This window comes from Sminthopsis crassicaudata, chromosome 3, assembly GCF_048593235.1.
Source record: "Sminthopsis crassicaudata isolate SCR6 chromosome 3, ASM4859323v1, whole genome shotgun sequence".
NCBI lineage: Eukaryota > Metazoa > Chordata > Mammalia > Dasyuromorphia > Dasyuridae > Sminthopsis > Sminthopsis crassicaudata.
In genome coordinates this window covers 54,319,225-54,326,651 of record NC_133619.1, presented here as the reverse complement: position 1 = coordinate 54,326,651, position 7,427 = coordinate 54,319,225, and the positions used below count along the sequence as shown (strand labels likewise).

At 36.2% G+C, this 7,427-nt stretch overlaps 1 protein-coding gene across 5 annotated transcripts in view; it reads right to left on the bottom strand.

The window, feature by feature from the left end:
- Nucleotides 1-7,427, bottom strand: part of COL4A4 (collagen type IV alpha 4 chain) — a 138,665-nt gene that overhangs the window by 25,554 nt on the left and 105,684 nt on the right. The gene's annotated exons all lie outside the window — the stretch shown is intronic.

Genomic DNA, 7,427 nt, shown 5'->3' with positions numbered 1-7,427 from the left:
CTGGTTTTAACTTGCTTTTCCAAGCTTATTTTACATTATTTTTTTCAAATACTCTGTGACTCATTCATACTGATTTTCTTGCTATTCATCACACATAACATACCATCTTTTGTCTCGGGACATTTGCACAAGCCATACCCTATCTTAGGATGCATTTTTTTCCTCACCTTTACCTCTAAGAATCGCTAATTTCTTCTAAAGGTCAGCTCAGAAGTTACCTCCTACATAAGTCCCTTATTGATCTTCCAGATTCTATTGTCTCCTTACCAAAATTTCATATATTCAGTGTGTGGGTATCTATATTAAATGCATAGTTTCCCCCAAAAATGTAATCAGATTTTCTAACAAATTAATGAGCAAGAATTTATCAAGCCTGATTATATGCTAAGCAATGCTGGGCACTTGGGATATGAATACATATAATGAAACAATCCCTACTCACCATCTTTCTACTACTTAATAATGGGGGAGGTGAATATGTATGAAAGTAATAAAGTGAACAAGTACAGAGTATTTGAGTATAAGGAGGGCAGGAGCAGTTGAGGTGGATCAGGAAAGGCTTCTTCAGAAAATGGTGACTTATAGCCTGCATTCCAGCAATGCAACATGGCCAGTATAAAGGTATTGATATGGAAAGTCAGGTGTAAGGAAGAAATAAAAGACACTACAGGAGAAATCAAGCCTTCTAAGGCTGAAAAGAGGGGTTCAGCAAGATTATTAATTTTTTTTCTTTCCTGGAAGTAAGAAGGGGCCACCAAAATTCATTGAATAGAGAGTCCCATGGTCAGATCTGAGTTTAATAAAAATTATTTTGGCCGCAATGGGAAGATGAATTGGAGTATGGAGAGCTTGGGGGGGCACTTATAAGGCTACTGCAATAAGCTGGGCAAGAGATAAGTGGCTGACCTAATTAAGGTGGGAATTATATGAGTGAAGAGAAAAGATCAGATAGAAGATATTGTGGAGGTGGAAACAGGAAGATTAGATCTTGTGGAATTGGATATATGAGCTGAAAGAGACTGAAGATTCAAGGATAATACCAACCTTATGATCATAGAGAAGACATACATTTGACAAAAAATAATGAAATTTTAAAGAGGGGAGGGTTACAGGGTCATAAAGAGTTGGATATAGCTGAAAAATGACTCAACAATAAAAACGGAGTTATAGTGGGAAAGCAAATGAGTTTAGTTTTGGACATGATGAGTTTGAGATGTCTCCAGAATACCTAGTTTGAAATGTCCAATAAGTGCTTTGAAATTGAAGTTCAAGGTAGAAAAATGGGTCTGAAAAATAAATCTAAGTTATTTGCGTATAGATGATAATTAGGAACTGATGAAATTTACTCAAGAGTATAGAAGGAATAAAGAGGAGATCCCAGGATAGAACCTTAAGAGAACACCCACACATCAAGCATGATAGTGAGCATGCAAAGGAAACAGATAAGAAACAGACACATTAACTGGAGAAATAAAGAAAATAGTTTCAGTGAAACCCAGAGAGAAAAGGGAATCCAGGAGAAAATGGTGATGGTCAACAGTGTCAAATCCAGCAATTTAGTAAAGAAAGATGAGGTCTGACAAAATCCCATCACATTGATCAATTGTGATGGACTTGGCTTTTTTCAACAATGTGGTGATTCAAGGCAATTCCAATAGAGTTGGGATGGAAAATGCCATCTGTGTCCAGAGAACTATGGAAACTGAATGTGGATCGAAGCAAGGTAATTTTCATAATTTTTGTTGTTTGCTTGGTTTTTTCTTTCTTGTTGATTTTTCCCTTTTGATCTGATTTTTCTTGCACCATGTGACAAATATAGAAATATGTTGAAAAGAATTGCACATATTTAGCCTATATCAGATTGCTTATTGTCTTGGAGGGAAGGAAAGGAAAGGAGGGAGAAAAATTTGGAACACAAAGTTTTACAAAAATGAATGTTATATTGGATTACTTGCTGTCTAGGGGAGGGTATGGGGAGAAGGGAGGGAGAAAAAAAATTTAGAACACAAGGTTTTGCAATGTTTTGAAAATAAAAAGCTTAAAAATGAATGTTGAAAACCATGTTTACATGTATTTGGAAAGATAAAATTTGGAAAGATATGTATTTAAAATTAAAATCCCATCACACCTTGAAATTAAACGATCATTGGTAACTTTGAAAAGGAAAGTATCTGTTGAGTAGTGCAGTCTCAATTCATATTACAAGAAACTGAAGGGTTAAGAGAAAGAAAAAGTAGTGGAGGCAGCATGTGTAGACATACTTTTTGAAGGAGTTTATTTAAGAATGAGAAGAGAGACAAACGTTTTAGAGGAGTTTATTTCTAAAGACTGGGTAAGACAAGCAAATAGTGGATAGGGAAAACTGAATATTTGTTGGGGATGTGCAGAAAAGAGGGATTGATTAAAGATATAACATGCTAGAAAGGACAGGGTCAACAAAATATGTAGGGAGGTTGATCTTGGCAAGAGGATTTTCCTCACTGTCAGAGACCTAGACAAAATAGGTGAGATCTAGAGATATCAAGGAATTTTGAGATTTAAAAAGAAATGAGAAAAAATAGAGCTCTTAACTAATGACCTCTGTTTTCTCAGTAAACTCACAACTTGACTGATATCAGCTCCCTTAGCCTCCTCTCCTCTCTGATTGGAGGTGGGCAGAATGAAATATCAAATCCCTCCTAATACCTTCCTTTCCAGAGGACAAAAACTGGATTATCATATCTTTCCACTCTGTATCTGCTGTTCCACCTGTTTTTATTTCTATGGAAAAAGATGCCTCTATACCAGATAATTCCTGATTTCCCCTCCCTTTCCTGCCTCCTTTTTATATTGTATCCTACTCTTAGACTGTAAGCTCCTTGAGGGCAGGAACTATTTTCTTTTTATTAATTGTATCACCAAGCACTTAGCACAGAACCTGGAACTTGTTATTTTTCAGTCATGTCTGATTCTTTGTAACTCCATTTGGAGTTTTCTTGGTAAAGACACTGGAGTGGTTTGCCATTTCTTCTTCAAGTTGTTTTACAAAAGTAGAAACTGAGGTAAACAGGATTAAGTGACTTGCCCAGAATCATACAATTTGTAAGTATTTGAAATCAGATTTGAACTCTGGCCTTCCTGACCAGGTTTAACACTATCCACTGGGCTACCTAGCTGCCCACCGACACATAGTTCGTGCTTAATAACTCTTTATTGGATTCTTGAATTGCCTTTATATATATGTACATATACATACTATATATGATTGTTATATTAATTATTAATCATTATTATTTATTTATTAAAGCAGGGCTTCCAGTATTGTTTTCCCAATTCTCATTATATATGTATTTGAACATAAGATCGTTTTTCATTAGAAACATGCTATAACTCATATTGATTTTGAATTAGTCTAATTTACCTAGACTTTCCTAGAAAGGCACTGGTTCCCTAGTAAAGTCACAGCTTCTGTGTGACCTTGGGCAGATCATATATCCTTAATGGGACTCAATTTCCTCATCTGTAAAATCAGAAGATTGGAGTAAATGATCAGCCAGACCTTTCCCAGCTCGAAATCTATAATCCTGAGTCAGCCCCTATGGAATGGGAACTTCTAATCAGTATTTCAAATTCACTCATCCTCTGACCACTTTTGACAGTAGTTTTCCAGTCCTCATTCTTATTTATGAAATAGTTTCAAAAGTTAAACCAAAGGAACAGGCAGATCTTCTTTATCTGCCAAACTTGGAAATTTATTGCCGTTTATCTAAAACAATTATCCTTTTTTTTTCCCTTTTGGAAACTGCTGTTCAAAGTGTTTTGATCTTCCCTTTATCCACAAAGATTGATGGCTAGGTTTACTTGGCTTACTGGGGAATTTCTAGCCCCTTTGCCAGCAATCCATTGTAACATCAACACATCTAACTGTTGGATTGCCACAGCCTCAGACTTTGGCCACAGCTGAACTGGCTGACCCATATTTGACCCACTGTTACCTTTTTCAATTGAGCCGAGTTACATCTATACAGTGTTTGGAGTGTTTTATTTTGTTAGGGATTTCTCCATTTTTTTTTTAAAGAGAATCCTATTAACTGAATCTGAAAGTTATTTGTGCATAAAATATTCAGTAGAGTACAACAATTAGGCAACACCTTAGTAGAGCATTCACCTTACTCATAAGAAACTCTACTGTTCACCACTACTGTCAGTCTCAGAGTTTTTGAGGTTCCTTGAACAAAAGTTCTCATTATACCTGCATGCCAGTTCTCTCTAGTGTTTGTCAATGAATGCCTAGTTTTAAGCCAAATCTCCATTTCAGACATTAACAGCAGAAGTAATCCATGCTAGCTATTTGATTATCTGTGCCTTTCTTTCCACTAAGGTTGTAGTTTGGACAAGCAATATATTATTATTATTTCCTCTTCCTCCTCCCTCTTCCTTCATCCTCTTTCCTCTTGCTTCTTTCTCTTCCTTCTTCCTTCTTCCTCTGTTTCTATTCTTCCTCTGCTTTTTTTGGCTCTGATTTTCTTAATTTGTTATTTGATTTTATATTTGATCCTTGAAGTGATAGAGAGCCATAACAATATCTTGACTGTGGGGGGGTAGTGACATGGTCCAACCCATATGTTAGGAAGGTCACGTTAGAAGCAGAATGGAGGATGGACTGAGTGGGCAGGAACCTATGGCAAGAAGACCAGGCTGTAGCTATTGGAGCAGTCCAAGAATGAGATAAGGAGGGATGTCTCCAGAAGAATCACAGTTTCGTCTGGTATATAGAGGGTAGGCCCTTTTCAAATAGATCAGATAGGGCTCCAGGATCAGAGCAAAAAGAAAGGTTTCCACTCAATGTCAAAAACACTCACCTGAGAATGATTAGAAGAATCCCAGAGTAAAGTCAAGCCAAGGCTGCCTCTTGTCCCTCCCTTCAAAACAATATATTTTTCTAAACATGCCTCTGTGGGAAATGTCCCAAAAAGAGGGATCACTCAATCAGGACTGCGAGGCAGGATATTAAAAATCCAACTCTGATTTTGCCACAAGCCCAATTTAACTTTAGCTAAATTTCTTAAATTTCTACAAACCTGTTTCCTTATCTGTGGATAAATAAGGGAGCTGGACAATAGCAATTTTATGGTCCCCTCTTGCTTGGGAAAAGCTCTTGATTCTAGATATAATAGATTCACCAATAGAGTTTGTTGAGCACCTACTTTGTACAAAGAACTATCTTAAATGTAAAAAGGGCATAACATTTTTACCAGGTCCCAATTAGTGCAGATCATGAAGAACAAATTTTCAAATTCCCATTATGCAAAATTATAAATGTATAAAATATGGTAATATGTTCCATTCTAATGGAAACCTGTAATTCAAATGAGAATAAGATGACCACTCCAGGGGAATCCCTTTTGGGGGCTCATTAGGACTTTGTTGGAATAAAGATACCTGCTCTCATGAAGGATTTAGTCTAGTTGAAAAAATTTACCTTAATAGAAAATTCTATCATGAGGTAGGAATAGGACACCTCTAGAATTCTTATGCCTGTCAATATGTACACTACTGTGTGTTTCATGATGGGAAAACATACAAGCATACTTTGTCATGCAATATGTTTTCTGGATTGTGCTGAAAAAAAACCAGTCTAGCATGAGTCACTACAACTTCTGTGCTACCTGAGCAGGGATTTCTATCCATTTTGTGTGTATCCCTCTGTGGCCATCTAGTGAAAGCCTATGAACCCTTTCTCAGAATCATTTTTAAATCCATCAAGTAAAATACTTAGGATTACAAAATCCTAAAAAAAAAAAATAAATAATAAATACTTATTATTTTAAAAAAACTTAGAAATATAAAAACAATGATATTAAAATATGGTTACTAAAACATATTAAAAGCAAATTCACAGACCCCACTTGAAGAACCCTTAATCTAGAGGAAATTGCCCCCCTAATCTTCTATTCTAACCTCCGAATGTCAATGATTTGTAAGTATGCTGTCTGTGCTTACCAGATACTATTTTTGTTCTACAAGGTACATATTTAGCAGATAGATTAGTTAGAATAATATTAAAACACAACTTTTAGCACATCTTAAAATTGAAGTTGAAATGTGAATGAACAAAAATACAACTCAAAATCCATATAGTTTGCTCTATTAGAAAATGGGTTCAGCTGCTCCTTATTCAAACCAATCATCAGAACTTATTTATAACATATTTCAAATACCATAAATTTAGTTTTTCAGATCAAAATGTTTCTGCTGGAATGTACCTTATTTTACTATCACAGAAAGATTAATTACAATAGTAGAGACTGTCAAAGGTGCTACAAGATACAATAGACTTTTCAGTGGGAAAAATGAATTACAGTAGGAGCAGCTATCCTAGAGTTTCAGTGTGCTGTTTGTAAAGTGACAGTGGCCCTTCCTGGCCAGAAGGCCACACTGCAACACATTCCTGGGTGTGTCCACGTCTGACTTTTTTCCATTGCTTTTCTCCTTCCTAAGTCCTATCATTCATGTCATCATGTCTTGGAGTGTTTGGGGCAACAACTTTTCAGAATATTTCTCTTAGAGAAAATTAATTCAGACTATCACAGTATCCATTTCTTTGCAATGTAATTTTAAGTGAATTAATTCAGAAGTAGAAATAGCTGCCCTTAATGAGATATCCATTTTTTTTACTTTATTTTGCTTGATAATATATATATTGATTATGAGGAATTTATTTCTTTTATTGTTCATTTGGGTGGGAATGGGAAGTTAGATGGAGAAAATAAATGCTTGTTAACTAGAAAAAAAATTAAATTAAAAAAAGAAAAGAAATGAAATGAAGGAGCTACCCCATCTAACTGCAGTAATGCTGATATCTAGAAACATGGAACATTCTATGGTATTCTATCAGTCTGGCCATACTGAAAATACTAAATATGATGGCAGTCCCTGGCCACTTAAAACAAAACCCCAGCATACTGGAAAAGTAGGAGACAAAGAACTAAAAAATCCAATGTCAGGAATCAATGATAAAAGCTGATTATAGTCATTTCCCAAGTTATCCTTTCAGACAATGAGATATTACTTCAAAGGTAAGTTCCATCAAATATATGGAAAGAAGAAGGAAGGAAGGAAGGAAGGAAGGAAGGAAGGAAGGAAGGAAGGAAGGAAGGAAGGAAGGAAAGAAGGAAGGAAGGAAGGAAAGAAGGAAGGAAGGAAGGAAGGAAGGAAGGAAGGAAGGAAGGAAGGAAGGAAGGAAGGAGGGAGGGAGGGAGGAAGGAAGGAAGGAAGGAAGGAAGGAAGGAAGGAAGGAAGGAAGGAAGGAAGGAAGGAAGGAAGGAAGGAAGGAAGGAAGGAAGGAAGGAAGGAAGGAAGGAAGGAAGGAAGGAAGGAAGGAAGGAAAGAGAGAAGGAAGGAGGGAAGGAAGGAAGGAAGGAAGGAAAGAGAAGGAAGGAAGGAAG